Below are 17,538 nucleotides of genomic sequence, written 5' to 3'. Positions count from 1 at the left end.
ATACGCTAATGAGTGTTTGTGAAGTGCAAACTAAGATATGAAGTTGTGTTGATTGTGAAGGTTCATCCAGTAATGTAGAGTCTACATCTACCACTACACATAACACTGGTGCTTCAAAAAAAATAATAATAATAATAATAATAATAATAATAATACGTCTTCAGACAAAATCAAGACCCTTGTGGAAGAAAAGTCTACCTTCAATCTAATTACAAACTGAGTGCTGCCCTATTGAACCATCTGAAGAAGCACGAAACTGTGAATCGCAATTAGACTTTTATAATTTATTTTTTGATGAGGACATGCTAAATCTTATAACAAATCAATCCAAATTTTATGCTTCGCAAAAAAAATATTGATCTTGATTTGACGAAAGAAGAACTTCTTTTTGTTCTTGGTGGTCTCTTGTTGTCAGGTTATGCAAAATATTCAAACAGACGTATGTTTGGTCAAAAGAAAAATATACTCCTTCGATACTTTCTGAAATCGTTCCTTGTGATCGGTTTGAGACTATTCTGCATAATATTAATTTGAATGACAATTCACAAATAGATGAGTCCGATCGTCTGTACAAGATACGGCCATATTTCGAGAAACTTTTCTTCCTCATCTTTCGAACAGCATGGGGGTGTGGACGAAATACTTTCCATCGACGATAGTATGATTCCTTACTACGGGAGACACTACGCAAAACAGTTCATTAGAGGAAAGTTGATCCATTTTGGGTTCAAGAACTGGGCAAAAAAGCTCTAGTAGTGGTTACATGATAGATTTCCAGTTGTGCAAAGATACAATCTGATATCGGACCACTGTGTTCTGTATTGTAATAATAATAATTTTGTGTATATTTGTTGATTTCTATTGCGAATGTTTCCATTTGTATTGTTTCTTCGAAATATGTGTATGTATGTATGTAAACATATACATGACCAGTGGCGACGATTAGGGGGGCAGTTGCCCCCCCCATTTTTCGTCACTTTTGCACCTGCACTATGATAAACCTAATCTGCAAAGGGAAATATACTGTCTTTGCCCCCCTACATTTGACACCTTGTCCCCCCCCCCCTGCCGCCCGGTTTGGGAACCCAATATCCGCCACTGCATATGACTGATCTTAAGTGTTTTATTTTCTTTTGGTTACATATTTTGCACAGCAATACTTTTTCCTTGGGACAGCTATTTATAGACAAAACATGAAAGTGATAATTGTGCACAGTGTCCGATTTATTGAACACACGGAAGTGATCGTAGTGCACTGTGTCCGATTTATAGGACGCACTGTATCTCTTACATACAGTGTAAAAATAAAAATGTATCGTATATTGTGTCTTATTTGAATTGTACTGATACCAAAACCATGAAAAAAATTTCATGAAAGGGGTTTGTAAACTTTATGCATTAATGGGTTAAGAGGCATACCGACAGTGGCGGCGATTGGGTTCTAAAACTGGGGGAGCAAGGTGCCAAAACGGAGGGGCAAGACAGTTTACTATCTCTTGGTAGGTAATGATTATCATAGTGCGGGGACAAAAGTGGCAAGAAATGGGGGGCGACTGCCTCCCCTAATCACCGCCACCGCATACCGAATATGTATTATCGATAATGAGTTTGTTACTGCAATGTCTGCAAGTAGCCTTGGTGTTAATGCGCCCATACTGTGAGTTTTAACCATTTCAGTCTAGGATTGAAAATTCTGGATTCCCACATAAGTTGCACTACGGTTAAATTATATTTATAAAAGCGTGAAAACACGGTAGGCAATTATTGAGCATGAAATACAAAAGCTGACGGAAAATGGAAAACTGCGTTTGGGAAATATATTTTATTTTATTGTATTTAGCTAGAAGTTTCAGTAAATTCCAAATGTAATCATAAGCGATAAATAAAGCTACATAGCAAACAAAAAGACCAACATGTACAATGCCAAAAAACGAAACGTAAAGCAATTATGTTCTCGAATAAAGAAAAAAAAGATTATGTTTATCACTGCCATATGATCACTATTCATTTTCATCGTCGTAATTGATACTTTCATGACACTACTAGCATCATCTATACGCTCTACTATGAACTATGTTTGAAGCTTTAAACGTATTTCATTGACAACAAAGCATTATTCTTAATGTTATCAGAGCTCCTGTACGATTACTGTTAATCTGTTTTCGTAAGGGAGGTGCAAGTCTATTGAAGTTTCTGGAAGCAAGTCCGAGAAAACGAGGACGTTTGCTGATAGATTTGCTTACGTGTGACAATGCGTCCAACTCAATACCTCAGGGCAAAGTTTCCCGGAGAAACATCTACCTCTCCTGAAACAGCATCCTCGTTGTAAATGTGGTAACCAGTGGCGTAGCGTGATTCTATGAAAGGTGTAAGGTTTCCTTAGATAAACCTGATCTGAATATTGGATAAAGAAAACCCAAAGATACTTTAACTAAATAGAATCTATTTGAATGTAAGTCATGCATGGCCATACTCAATTTCAAACACAAAATGCACACACTCTATGTTGACAATAAAAGCATATGTATTACTTAATGAAAATTCTCATTTATACTGTAACTCGATCCGACGATCCTTTAGTCTGAACACCTCAATCACGTCGTCGTAGAATCGGGAGTTTCTGGTCAATGTCTTTGGCAGCTCCTTTTCAATGGATATCAGTTCCAAGTCAGATGTCCTTGCCTGAGTCTGTGTGCTGCGTCGAAATGTATGAATCCTCTTCAGTGCAGAAAACTACCTTTCCACCGACGAGCTTGAGGCAGGAACAGTGAGGAACAATTCTGTTAGTTTGTACACTTGTTCAACAGCTTCATTCAAATTGGTAGTGCACAAGTACTCACGAAGTTCAAACACACTCTTTACTCGATATTCGGCTTCAGAATAAATTACCTCAACTTTCAACTGGTAGCAATTGACAAATTTCTCATACAGCTTAGTTAAGGACACAAACTCTTCTTCTGGAAAGGCCATGTCATATTTTTATTCTTATTATTCTTTTTCTTTCACTAAAAAGCCATTTGGGGGAAATGCGTAGGATACAATTTGCAAATGCAAATGCATTCGAGAATATTACTCATTATCATGGTTACGATATTTGCGCACATTTTGAAAAGCATATCAAGCAACTTAGTCAAAGGAAAAGGTAAAACAAATCTGTAAATCACAACGCTAAGTATTAAGCTTATGCTTTTAACATTACGGGCAACTGGGATGCACGCGCCTAACTTTGCGGGCGCTGCCGGATCTAGGATTGCCAGACATTCCTCTTTTATCATTAACCTCGCTGCTTCTAATGAAGGTAATATCCAACATTAAACCATCTCTTTGTGAACTTAATAGTTAGTTTACACATTTAAAATGACACCCGTTTTGTTAGCTACACCTAGACCCTGAAAATTTTACCCCTGCAAATCCACTAGTAACCCCAGTACACATTCAGCCAGAGTGATACTTTCTATTTGCATATGCCATTCTACGATCAATCCCAAATAAACTTGGAGGAGTAGTAGCACTAGTATTATCTATTATAATTTTATTTATTATACAAATACATCACAAAAGAAATTTTCGTGGACTACAATTTTACCCATTAAATCAAGTATTATTTTGATTAATATTTGCAACATTTATTTTATTAACCTGAATTGGGGCCCGGCCCGTAGAGACTCCATATATTACTACTGGGCAAGTATTAACAATTATATATTTTATATATTTCATTATATCCCCCGCAACACTATTATTATGAGATAAAATTTTAAAAAAATGACTTCTTGACTGAAACTTTAAGTGTATGTCTTGAAAACATAAAATAGAATGTAAATATTCTAGAAGTCTTCACATTCTAATTATTATGCAACTAAATATAAATTGATACAATCAACCCCCTAAAACCAACAAAAAAAAATAATTTAAAGAAACCGGAAGAAAACTCTTTCAAGCTAAATATATAAGTTTATCATAACGAAATCGTGGTAGTGTCCCTCGAATTCAAATATAAATAAATCCTAAAAAAATAACCCTTAAGTAAAAAAAATAAGAAAAGTGATATCCCCCCAACAATAAAATTCTAAATAAAACACTTATAAATAAAATACTAGCATATTCAGATATAAAAATTAAAGCAAATCCACCAGCACTATACTCAACATTAAACCCAGAAACAAGTTCAGACTCCCCCTCAGCAAAATCAAAAGGAGTCCGGTTAGTTTCAGCTAAACAAGAACTCAATCAGGCTAACGCCAACGGTAAAGCAATAAAAATAAATCATAAATAATCCTGAAAAATATTAAATAAAAGTAAATTATAACCACCAATTAAAAAAATAAAAGATAATAAAATTAATACTAATCTAACCTCATAAGAAATAGTTTGAGCAACTGCTCGAAGACCCCCAAGTAACGCATAATTAGAATTAGATGCCCACCCAGCAGATATCACTCTATATACTCCTATTCTCATACAACATAAAAAGAAAAATACCCCCAAATAAAAATTAAATAATAAGGTGTGATATGGAAAAACAACCCAAACAAACAAAGACAAAAATAAACTAAAAATTGGAGATATATAATATGGATAATAGTTTCTCAAAGTGGGTAGTGTTTGCTCCTTAGTAAATAATTTAACTGCATCAGCAAAAGGCTGAAAAATACCACAAATCCCAACCCGATTAGGCCCCCTACGAATTTGAATATAGCCTAAAACCCTACGCTCAAGTAAAGTAAAAAAAGCAACTCTAATTAAAACACATACAACTAAAATAATAAAAGAAATAACTCCAATAAATAAATCTAATATCATCTACTATAAAAAGAAATGTATCTTCATTATTGAATTCTAAATTCAATGCACTTCTCTGCCATAATAGTAATTAATATTAATCAATATTATATATATAATATAAGTATTTGGTCCTTTCGTACTAAAACACTTTTAATATTAAGAGATAGAAACCAACCTGGCTCACTCTGGTTTGAACTCAGATCATGTAAGAAATTAAAGGTCGAACAGACCATCAAATTTGAAATGCTACCCCCAAATGATATCTTAATCCAACATCGAGGTCGCAACCCCTCCTGTCGATATGATCTCTCAAGAAAGATTACGCTGTTATCCCTAAGGTAACTTATTCTTTAAATCACTAAAAATGGATCCAAATAACAAAAATTATTGAATATTAAATAAAAAAGAGCTAATTATTATCTTCCCATCACCCCAACAAAATACTACTTAATAATATATACAATTATATTACTAATCAAAACATCATTAAAATAATATAAAGATCTATAGGGTCTTATCGTCCCCTTAAAAAAATAAAGCCTTTTCACTTTAAAGTAAAATTATATATTAATTAACTAAAGAGAGTCTATTCCTCGTCCAACCATTCATTCTAGCCCCCAATTAAAAGACTAATGATTATGCTACCTTCGCACGGTCAAAATACCGCGGCCATTAAACAAATGTCATTGGGCAGGTTATACTTCATATAAAAAATCATGAAAAGATGTTTTTGATAAACAGGCGAGAATAAATTTTGCCTAATTCCTTTAATTAATTAAATAAATATACTAATAGAATCATAATTTCAAAATAAAACCAATTAAAACATATAATTAAGTAAGCAAGTAAAACCAAACTAAATTTTTAATAAAATTTCAAATAAATTATAACAAAATTACAAAAATTAGCAATCTCCAAACCAATAAATATAATAGTTTACTATAAAGTTATAACTAACATATTAACCAGAAGCACATCCCCCTAGTCATAACTAAACATTAATATTACAATATATATATATATATATATATATATATATATATATATATATATATATATATATATATATATATATACAGGGTGTCATTTTAATGGCGCCCACGGACCACAGATTCGTATAGAGCACATCAAAACAAACAACTTTTCTCACTAACATTTTTCTCGTTGGTGCGTCGATTCGACGCTACAGCCATTCAAAAAAGACCGTTTTGCCGCCTGGATGCTGGCAACCCAACACAACATTTGATCGTATCTGTGATGTCATTTCCTGCGGCGAAACAGCGCACGACAGGATTGCAAGGAACACACAAATTTTGTGAAAAATGACAAACTACCAACCACATTATTAGCTGTAAAACGAAGCGAGAAACGTGTCCAGAAGACCGAACATCATAGCCTACCACCCAGAAGATCAGCAGTCATCTCAGGGGAAGGGGGAAGTGAACCAACGATATGAGAAATGGTAAAAAAAACGTATTCAAAATGAAGTGTCAATATCGGATTTTGTCTCAGCCTACATGTCAAATATCAATAACAATAAATTTTATTGGACTTGCAGCTTATATGTGGCTGTTTACGCCCAGCTACATGTCAATTTTTTGCAAATCTCGTTGCAAGGTTGATATCTACAGGTTTGTGTCCAGATGCTATGTGGTGATAACGGAAGTATCCGAGGTTCACGTTGTTACGTTACGGCTAAAACACGGACAACCACAGTAACAACGTAATGATGAATCAGTAATGAATATAGTGTCCTGTTCACAGTTGCAAACTATTACATGTGTATCCGGAGCATAGATAAACACAGTTTTCGTAGATCTTGTATTACTACTACTTATATCCATGAGTTCTTTCATTTTTATTTTGTCATCTGTTCATGTGTCACAGACAACTAGTATCAGAAGGACGAAGTGGATAGACTAAATTGTAGATGCCAACTTGGTAACTAGATTTGCAAATATTTGACTTACAAGCTGAGACAAAATTCGATATGACCACTTCCACTTGAATTATATTTTCTTTCTACCATATTTCGTATTTAAGTTACAAAACGTGTTTTCTCGTTTTGTTTTACGGTACATAATGTGGCTGATTTTAGCTATGTCATTTTTCACAGAATATGTGTGTTCCTGGCAACCGTGTAACGCATCGCTTCACGACGGGATATGACGTCACAAATGCTATCAAATGTTGTGTTGGGTTGCCAGCATTCAGGCGGCAAAACGGGCTTTTTTGAACGACTCTAGCGCCGAAACGACGCTCCAACGAGAAAAAAGTTACTGAGAAAATTTGTTTGTTTTGATGTCCTCTATACGTTTCCATGGTCCGTGGGCGCCATTAAAATGACACCCTGTATATATATATATATATATATATATATATTAATATAAAAAATATTAAAATGTAAAGCTATATTAAATATAATTCCCTAATAACTAGATATAAGGTAAGTCGAATAACATTTTATTACAAATAACAATTTTAACAGAAAAATATAACACTTTTACCTTAAAATTAGTCTACTAGCTCTTCACCCTTCGAGAAAATAGAATATTCAATTAAAATTTAATCCTCCCTGATACAAAAGGTACGATTATTAACATCTCCTATAATAAAAATCAATATTTCATATATTTAATAAATCCCAACACTGTACTAATAATCTATAACAAACTAATTTATATATACTAAATATATAACCAACCCCAATAAAATTACTTTTCACATACAATCAATTTATAAACTAAATTCAAATAGTAATAGAATTTCTATCAAAATATGTCGAATTGCACGACTAACTACTCAATGTAAATGAATATTCTAACTAACAGAAATATTTTGATACTATTCAAACTAGGCACACCTTCCGGTACGCCTACTATGTTACGACTTATCTCAGCTATATAAATGAGAGCGACGGGCGATGTGTGCATGCCCTAGAGCTAATAAACCAAAATGTTATTCTAAAACAAAGTTACAATTAAATCCAATTTCAAATATAATTCCAATATATTATCCAAATCAACATAATGTAACCCATCTCCACCCACTAATAAGCTGCAGCTTGACCTGAAATACATTCCAACAGAAAAAAAGAATATATATATTTAAATATTCAAATTACGGCGGTATACAAACTGATATTTTACAATAATAGGTCAAATAGAACGCGGAATATCGATTACGGGACAGGTTCCTCTAAATAGAATAAAGCACCGCCAAATTCTTTGAGTTTCAAGATCATAACTAATACTACTCAAACCAAATTTACAATGATAATAATAGGGTATCTAATCCTAGTTTTAATGTATCACCTTTATAGAATTAATAAAAATAAAGAACAAATTATATTAAAAATTTCACCTAATAAATAAAATATAAACAACCAAAAATCAATTATTACTACAATTAAGTCAACAGCTCTCCACTTATGTCCCCACGTCTAACCGCGGCAGCTGGCACGAATTTAGCCGGACAAAATAAGTATTAAAATTTAAAATCCTGTAATCTAATTTACATTAAAATTAAACAAAACCACACACTGCGAACTAAATTCAAATACACCGTCTCAATCCATAAAAAATTGGCGGAAATTTTTCCTCTCTTTAATAAATACATATGTAAAATTTAACTAGGAAGTTATAAGCTAGAATAAAACTTTAGTTTTAAAATATAAAGAGAGGTTCTTTATTATTACATAGTATGTATTATATTAAATTAAATTATAATTAGAAATTATCTCACGAAAATTTCCTCCCTTTTTATTTTTACTCACCTTTTACCTCCCTTCAAGCATTGTTGAAACAACACGGGAGTCGATTTTCTTGGATCTCTTCCGACCGTGGCAAACAGACGCAGCGGGGACAGAAATCTCGCCAGTTAGCACCCACTCGTAATGCGCCTTACAGTGCGTGAGAATCGGGGCGCCCTGTCATTGGTTGAGAAAATACTACGTAAGCAAACACACCCTCCATGGGCGAGTCCAAATAATTTCTTCCATTCACTCGCACGTAAGTCCTCTGAAGAAGCCTTACAGAGAAACAACTCGAATCAAAACAAGTCCTCAATTGTTTCGTTAAAAGTGTGAATGAAATACGTTTCCTTCAATAATTTCAACTTGTAAGGTGGACTTACAAGCCTTGCGTGGGCACTACGCCGCTGGTGGTAACGAAAAACTTGCAAGATATTTGAGGAATTTACTTCAAAAACACGAGAAACAGACTGTTAAATCGACGGTTCAAGGTCTTCAATATTCAAAGTTTCTTGTCGTGAGTTGAGTTTTAGCTTTAAGTCCATTTTGTGCACAGAAAGGCTAATCGGGATTGAACGTACAGTCTAACCCGGGTCCCCTTCATTACAAGGAAACGACGTTACAACTACCGTCGGGGAGACCTAAAAGTTTATTGTCAGATTACTTTATTGTCAGTTAGGCAATTCAGGACTGGACCTACAGTTCAAAGTGGAGCAGAACCACTCTGCAATGTCTCTATCGGGGTTCGAAACCGGAACATTTCAATTACGAGACTACATCATTTGACACAACGATATCGGGGATGCTCCTCATTCAGCGCTTAAAATGGAACAATAAACTACTTGTAACGGTCTATTAGAACTAAAATGACGATATTCGATATTCAAATTTCTGATAAATTATTGAATATTTTTGATATTTAGCGTCCCTTTTATTCCAGTTTTGAGGATGGCTGGTAATATGATGAAATTCATGATGATTGATGATCCTTTACGACTCTTATTTTCCCTTAAAATATTAATCAAAGGAGTAAGGCGCAGTGAAAGGTATTGTAATACTTTAGCTAGCTATGCTGGTCAATTTAAAACATAGTGTATATATATATCTCAAATTTTATTAACAAATCCTTGTTGGGCTATAATTTCCAAAAACTGTAACCTCGTGTAACAAAAATCTCATTTTTAGAAACTCAACAATAATATCAAGAATAAATCTCCCTATTCATTCATGACATTAAATACCATATCCATTTGTTTAACAGGGATAACACAGAACGAAGTCAGTTCAACTAAACAGTCAGTAAGTTCATTAGTCGGTAAGTATAGAGGCTACATCGAGTGCATTGCAAACTCGCCCAAATCCCCCAAGGCCAACATGACCTGGAGCAATCTACCCTTACTTAAATTTCGAATTTTTAAACTAGTAGAATAACTATGAAAGGCAAATTGCCACCAGGCCATGCAGACAACAAAGGAAATATACGGAGATGCAGTATACTCAGCCTAATTCAGGTGTGTCCTTCGTGTGTTCCAGCCGGCAATATTCTGCCACGCCAAACTCTTTGCTCATCCAGCTCAGAAGTCTAGCCAATGGCAGACCTTGCATTAGTGACGTGTATGTCTCAAGTCTACATGACGTCATAAATGAGTTCCTCTACACTGTTTGCTTATACCATGACAGGATTCGAACCCTTGAACGTCGGTGGCGAGATGGAAAGTCGACCACTTAACGCACTTATTTTATCTTCTCGTATCAATTTCGTTTCATTTTCTACTTTTCCATCCTGAACAGACAAACACAAACATCCATATCTTCCTCAGGATTCGAACCTCGGACCCAGGCGTCCTAGACAGTCTGTATCAGCTAACTGTAGACCAGGCGAACGAGAACAAGTCTCTGCGCAAGTAGTGACGCGAGACAGCTCCACCAATGAAAAGTGAGAGAAACGGGATTGTGTAATGGGCGACGGGAGTTACCCGATTTAGTTACCCCATTTCCTCCTTCGCTATGCAGCGTTGCAAACTTTTGAAAAGGATAATACCGAACGCACATGTCTCCAGGTCCGTACGATTGGTTTAAGAATTTCTTAGGGAAATATTAGGGATAAAACTGCAAGAGCAAATTTTGACAAGCCGTGCATTTACCGTACGGACTAAGGTCTGGACAGTACGTCCGTACATGTACGGTCAGGTTGGCAACCCTGCGCACTCGATTTTCTTCCTCCTCCTCCGCCGATATGCGCGGCCCTGCTCTACAGTTAACTACAAACCTATGAAAAATCCTGTTCCCTAATAAAAAGTTCAATTTGCGTGTGTTTCTTTCCGTCATAGAACTTTACCGTGACAATGAGCGTACAAATAATTAACGATCATTCTTGTCCTTTCAAAGATGATAAGAAACTTTGTCACGGACAAAACCCCAAGTTTCTCGGCAAGTTAGCAACACTGCTCCATCGAGAAGACCCCGTAAGAAAGGATTTACTGTGGCGTAATGCGGGCTTTATCATTTTGCCGCAACAGAAATTTACCATAATAAAGTTGGTGGCGACGAACTCTATTGAAATATCTAGGGAACTGTTAGGAACAAGGACACCCGTGCAAGAATAAGCCCTTGTGGTTTTGTCCTTTTGCAGACAAAATTAATTTAGTTATTTTTAACTCGGAGGAACATGAAAAGCCTTCATTTCACGAAGAAGAGCATTTAAAGACTTAAAAAGTGTTATATTTAACTTGTTCAGTGCTTTCTGATTCGTTTGAGAATATCGTTACGTAAAATGGCGCTTCTCTCCCTTAACGCAGAACAAAGAGACGTAAATGGCCTACTATGAGACAATCCCAGAGGAAGGGCAAACTGTACAACAGTTATCTACTTAACTTAGGCATGCACAGTGGATTAACACTTCTCACGGTCCTCTAATATTAGATCGATATACGAGGGCTGGAGCATATGTCATGACAACTATTGTTTTTCTCAAAGTTAAACAGTGCTACCACAATATGATTGTATGTCTTGGAGAACATGGTATCCGTAGTATGTGGACACGTCACTAGATGGCAGTGTGGTGAACGGTTATCGTACAGACGACAGTGATAATTATTTGTTATGTCAACCGTCGTTCTACAGCATGAACAACGTTCTTGTATCAAAATAACCATTCTTCGGATATATAAATGCCAGAGAATGTTACAGGGAGCTGGTGGAAATGGTGGGGAATAGTATCTTACCATAGTAAAATGTCTGTTTTGTTCTTGTAATAGTAATGTATACATTCAGACGTAAACACACGTGGTACGACATGAAGTTTCTTGCTAATCTATCCCACACCTGGTACACATGATTTGCATTATCCATACTTTCCACAATACACTGTCCCCTTCCACTTGTATAGTTCGGATTTTCCTGCCGGTCCCACATTCTAGTTGCCACGACTTATGCAACAATCCTCGTACTTCACGCTTTTAAAAGAAACATTGAATAAAATAATAATAATATCGAACAAGCCTTCTTCTATTTTTCTTCTTCTTCCTTGACGCTACAGCCTGTGGTGGGCTTTGGCCACCGTCACGATGACCAAACATTCTTCTCTACTTTATTGCTTTCTCCCATCATCTTTCAACTTACAATATCTTCAAGTATTATTCCACGTCATATATCAACCATTTCCTTGTTTTGCTCCTTCCTTCCATTCCTGCATGCATCAGTTTCTTAGCATTCTAACCTCTCGTTCTCTTAACCAGGTCAGTCTTCGGGACTTTACAAACCTCACTACGAGAGTGTTTTAAACTCATCTATTACTGTTGTCAAAATTCCACGCAAATAAAATAATAAAATTTGCATCATCATTCTGACACACATTAATTTTCAAACATTTCTTTAGTAACAGGAAATCTAGAGGTTGGTTCATAACTATTTTACGAAATCAAACCATTGCGTCACATAGTAGAACTGACGTCATAGAAATGTCCAACAACTTATGCGCAGGCGCAACAACTGGATTATTTTTTCTCGTTCCAGACCGGTCTTTCCTAATACAGTTCAAAATTTAATAGTCTATTTGCATTTCCACTGAAAAGACCCTATTCAACCCCTGAGGTTTGACGTAATTTGATTTAGGTTTAAAGTTGGATTCTAACAAATAATGCCCCCCGCCCTTGCACCTCTCTCTCCCTCATGCAAATTGGAACTTATCTTACGAACCCTTTCATTACCACCACGCTATTGATGAGGCATCTGAAGAAGATAGAAGAAACGTGAATGGAAGTTCAGCTCATTCAATGGTGGCAGAAATGAATTGGTAACCACTGACGTATTTGCGGTTTTTAATTTGGATCGAGCTAAGGAGTTTTTTGGACCCGTGATTCTCCACGATTGAGTTATGCGTTAAGAAGACTAACATTCAAAATTCAAATGTAAGCATTATAAACAAGCATCATTTCTTCATTTGAATCCAAGTGATGGTGATGAGCCACTTGATATGATGACATAATTTCGTTTCTCTTCAATATGTAGATATTATTACACAGCGTTCATTGGTAAATGTTCTTAAGGTTGTGAAAATCTTCTATGACTTGATTTACGTATTTTATTTTACCTCGATTTTCTGCCACTAATAGCGAAAATGAAGCTGAAAGGTGATCGAGATGAAAATGAGGAAAGGGCAATCACAAACATCCACATGGACAAATAACAACACAAATCGTACAGGAGATTATACTGGCTGTGAGTTCAGGCGTCAGTGCCTCGCTAGTCTGCAAAATAAAGTCCAAAGTGTATTATGTGGAACAGAGATTGACACTTTGTTGACTTGAGAAAGTGTCACCTTGCACCCCCACTTCTTTATGGCGAGTGACACAATTCATGTGTGTAAATTTGTGTAAATTATATACAAATTATAGGTATACAAATGGTGCTGTCAGGGGTGTAGTGGTGCCAGGGCGGGCCAGGTCGCCGCCCGGTACTTTTTGTAACCCCTGCAATCGCCCTGGTTCTTTATTTTTGTAACAACTATTTTTTCCTTTAAAAGTCTTCCTTAAAATATATGTAGGCCTATATCGAAAACATATTAACTGATATAATAAAACACATCTACTCTGTTATGAATAGCCAGTAAAGCAATCGTTATTTAGGCGAAAGAATCAATCAGCTGGCTGCATTGTGTCGACAATGGAAGTTCGAATATCCCACGCTCGAGCGTGCTACGTTCGCCAGCATTTTCGCTCTCAACAATGGATTTTAGTTGCGATAAGACGGTCAAGCATAAAAAAGGGAGAATTTGTGGTTGACTCACAGTTGCGTCTGTTCTTTTGTTTTTAGCATTTGCATTGTGATTTTCGAGGTGATTAAAACGTCTTTTCGGTCGCGCTCTGATTTTCTATTCGAAATGAAAAGAAGGTGTGAGAACAAGGTTACAAATTATTTCCAAAATGTACAAGAAACAGAAAGTAAAACTGTAAGTGACAATGGTAGTGATTCTGCAGTACTGGCTGTACATAGTGTTAATCCTTCACACGTAACACCAGCAACAACAACCTCAGAAACGGCAACAACAACAGCGACATTCCAATATGAAGCCAATACAGGTAATGTTTCGTGTTCTGATTTTCCCTCTATATAGTCTGAGCAACAGTGGTTGGAGCGTAAGCAAAAACATACATAGTTGATAGCAAGAAATGGGTATTTAGAGTGTGATGATTGTTGCTCCGTAGGTTATTTAGGGCCTGATAAAAGTTAGGGATTATTATTATGTAACGAATGGGCTAAGTTTCAAATTTAATTTAATGGCAGAAGTAAAGAACAACAGTTTAAGAACAAAAATTTCGGCCCACCAGCAGTGGCGGCGATTGGGTTCCAAAACCGGGGGGGGGGGGGTCAAAGACAGTATATTTCCAATTGAAGATAAGGTTTAGCATAGTACGGGGACAAAAGTGGCGAAAAGTAGGGGCAACTGCCCCCCTCGCCCTCTAATCGCCGCCACTGCCCACCAGCTATCTGCAGCACATCAGAAGGTAACACAAATTCTTGCTGCATCTTAAAAACAGAAATTTGAAAATGCTACTTTAAAACAAGAGGAGCATTTTATTGATGCGACAGAAAAATTCTTCAATGATAGACCATTCAGTCATCATAAGAATCTAATCAATTTGCAAAGGAAAAACGGTTATGATGTGGAGTTAACTCTTCATCCTCGTTATAGTAGTACCGAAATAATTAAACACATACCATCTGAAATGAAGAAGGGGTTAGCATTAAGTTAAGTTCCGAAGACAATAAATTTTCTCTCCTATTAGACGAATTAAACACGTTTATTAAATAAGAAAATATGAGGTTTACATATAAAGCTTTAAATATATTGTTCTTATATTTCGCTGCTACAATTATTACTTTAACCTTTGATTTATCCTCTATTTCGTAGTTTTCTAATTATTAATATGCAAGTTGCATATCAAAATGTTCTTGTATTTTTATAAACCAAATTGGAATTAGGCATTTGCTGCATTATGGGAGAAATTGGAAGGTTATGATAATATTTATTCAATTTATGTAATACTGTGCAGTGAATATGTCTCGAAACACGAAGTGACAAGAAGGGAAGGGACCTCCCTGGAACTATTTATTTCACCACTACACCGCTGGGTGCTGCATAATCTATATTGATGCTGCACGAGTTACAAGAACTCCACAAGAAACAAAAGATGTAACCATAATGCAGGGACGGCGCCAGGGGTGGGCACGGGTGGGCAAGCGCCCACCCAAAAATTCCTGTACCCACCCGATTGCCCACCCAATCAAATTCAATAAGTACATATACTTGGAGATATATGAATAATTCGATAAATAAGTGTATTCTGGTGTTCATAACATATATATTTTACTTGTGAATATTATCTGTGCTAGAAATATTCACATACTATCAACCCATAAAAAGCCAATTTTGACATTAGAAAGTGAAAGTAATTGCTAGAGCTATTGAAACAAAAACTGTGATCAAATGAATACTTCCATGATTAAAAGCAGTTAGTAGGCTTAGGAGGCTCAAAATTATGCAGGGTATGATCAAGATTATATCAGAATTTAGGTCGAACTTGAGGACTGCAGCTCCGGGCCTCCGCATACGTATATAAATCCCGGCCTGGGTATGGTTAAAATAATCTCTAAATAAACAAATAAAATCATCATCTTAGCGTTACTTCCACCGGCAACACAATACATTATTTTTATTTTTTAATTATTATTATTAGAATAATTTAATCAAGAAGACTTAGATGGGCAGGCCATGTGACACGAATGGCAGAGTTAAAAATAGTTTACAGGATTTTTGTTGGGAAACCTGATGGTAAGAGACCAGTAGGAAGGCCAAGACGAGGATGGAGGGATAACGTTGAGATGGACATAAAAGAAATCGCCAAGGATCGAAAAGATTGGATTGATCTTGCCCCGAATAGGGACAGATGGAAGGCTTCTGTTGCTGAAGCCATAAACCTAGAGAGTATAATACGTATAGTTTTAATTAGCTCTGCATTAAAATTCCAGAAGTGTCCCTTTTTTTTATTTCATTACAATTTTTATATACTTCTTATCTTCAAATATCAATATGGTATGCGACATATCAACTTTATATTCATTTTACTAATAAGAAGGAATCACAATAATCACTACAATACTGCAGTGAATAAATTTTAATAAACCAGTTATGTATGGAAAAAGCTACAGAATTATTCAATTGCTAATGAGTGGCTTATCCTATTTAGAAATCCTCGTTCCATACATAAATTTTGCCACATGAATCAGCCGAAAATGTCAACAGAATCTGTAGATGCAGCTGAAGTAAAGAAAAGAAGTTATGTCACGAAGTATCCAGAAGACGATTTTATTAATTTGTTTTTAAATCCACTTTTATGCTCAGATATGCTATTCGGGACTAAACCTACAGTTTAACGTGGAACCAGTGTGCATTGTGCTCCCACCAGAGGAGGGGGGAGTCGAACACAGGACGTCTTCATTATAATGCGACAGCGTTATGCCTTTGGGGAAAAATATACAGAAAGAACTCGCACCAAACGTGGCATTTTATCACCACAGAAGGTCCATTTTAGGAGGGTGATTGCCTGAGGCAAATATTTGAGACTTTGGGAAAACAACATCATTGTTCACGGAATTAGCTGCCTTGACTTGATCCACTAATGAAACGCTGTGCAATTGAAACTACCATCTCAACTTTCTAAGAGGTATGAACTAATGCAACTCCATTTTTGGAACAGTAAGTTGTGGTTGATTTGTTATATTTAACCTTTAAACAGCCGAGCCGGTTTTCGAAAGTAACCCCTCTCTCGCCGCGGCCTTTGCACGCGATTTTTAAATTTTTACACTTATTTCAGAAAAACGTTATATCTCGGATACTATTTGAGCAATCTACTTCGGATAACTTTTGTTTGAAAGCAAAAACATCAGAGCACGCGACCGTCTACAATTCAGAAAGCCCAAGTGAGAAAAACGGGGTTGGGAGGGGCCAAGTCCCAAAATTTCAATGAAAAAAAATCTGGCGTTCGCACCCTCTTCTCCCGTTATTTTGGAAAAAGGGCGCAACCATTTGCATTGTTTTCAAAGAGTAGACCTTTTGCAACAAAGCGTTCTAGTTCTCATACAAGCTGAAATGTGAAGGAATATGTACAATTTGCATTTTGGCTAAAAATAGCTAATTTGCATATTAGAGAAAGGGGTTTGGGGTGGGTTTTCTTCCACATGACATTTTAATGTCTTGTCTCAACATCTGTCAGCGTTTACAACCTCACATACAAGTATGAAGGTCCTAAAAGCACGTGAATGTTGTAATCCGCACCATGGGTCATATATGACCCATTGGCTGTTTAAAGGTTAAGTCATTTTTCTGCTAATTTTGATAATGACGACGATAAGGTTCAATGGTGATTAGATTAAAGTTACGAAGGGACGAAAACAAACACAAGCTGACACTCAAAATACAAACCCTCATAAATGATTACTTT

This window comes from Lepisma saccharinum, chromosome 23 (assembly GCF_977018435.1).
Source record: "Lepisma saccharinum chromosome 23, izLepSacc3.1, whole genome shotgun sequence".
Classification (NCBI taxonomy): domain Eukaryota; kingdom Metazoa; phylum Arthropoda; class Insecta; order Zygentoma; family Lepismatidae; genus Lepisma; species Lepisma saccharinum.
Note: the sequence above shows the minus strand (reverse complement) of the source record.